Here is a 794-nt window from a genome sequence, read left to right as displayed (position 1 = left end):
GGCTCTGCTTAATGTGTGGTGCATTTGTTTTTTAACTTGTGGATTATGATATATGTTTTTACAGCTGTGGTGCCATCTAGTGACATTAATCAGTACAATCCTGCGATATTAAACATTGCATATGTGGCAGGACCGTTAGGTAATAGGGAAAATAGAGACCCCAGAACTATACTTAACACTCGACTACGCCACCGGGAAATATCAGTCCTATACAGGGGGGCACACACGTTCGTTACCAATATGCGGGCGAGTAGAGAGACAGGTCAATATTCACAAGTCACAAAAAAGGAACAAAGAAAAAACAAAAACAACTGCAAATGTACAAAAAAAAAAAATACAAAAGAAAATTTAAAGGAGGGAGATGGACTGCTGTAGCCCTCAATTGCTACACCACACTTAACTATACACACACACACACACACACACACACACACAGGGCCGGTTCTAGACATTTGGAGGCCCTAGGCAAAATGTATGTTGGAGGCCCCCCTGCCACACCCTCCTCCCCTCCACCTTTTAGAATTCACACACCATCTCGACAGCCAGCCATTGAGTGAGGACAATCTACTAACTATCTTATCACTCCGGCGAACAGGAAGGGGGCCAGAGCAAATTACAGTGCCTGACGTCGTACTTGCAAGTTCACACACCTCTTTAATATTAATTTTGGTGATCTCCGACTGGCGGAGTCTAACATCATTAGTGCCGACGTGAATAATAATTTTAGAGAATTTACGATTAGCATTAGCCAGCACTTTTAAATTTGCTTTGATGTCAGGCGCTCTGGCTCCCGG

The sequence above is a fragment of the Abramis brama genome (assembly GCF_963993115.1).
Source record: "Abramis brama genome assembly, chromosome: 1".
NCBI lineage: Eukaryota > Metazoa > Chordata > Actinopteri > Cypriniformes > Leuciscidae > Abramis > Abramis brama.
This window is presented reverse-complemented; position numbering follows the sequence as displayed.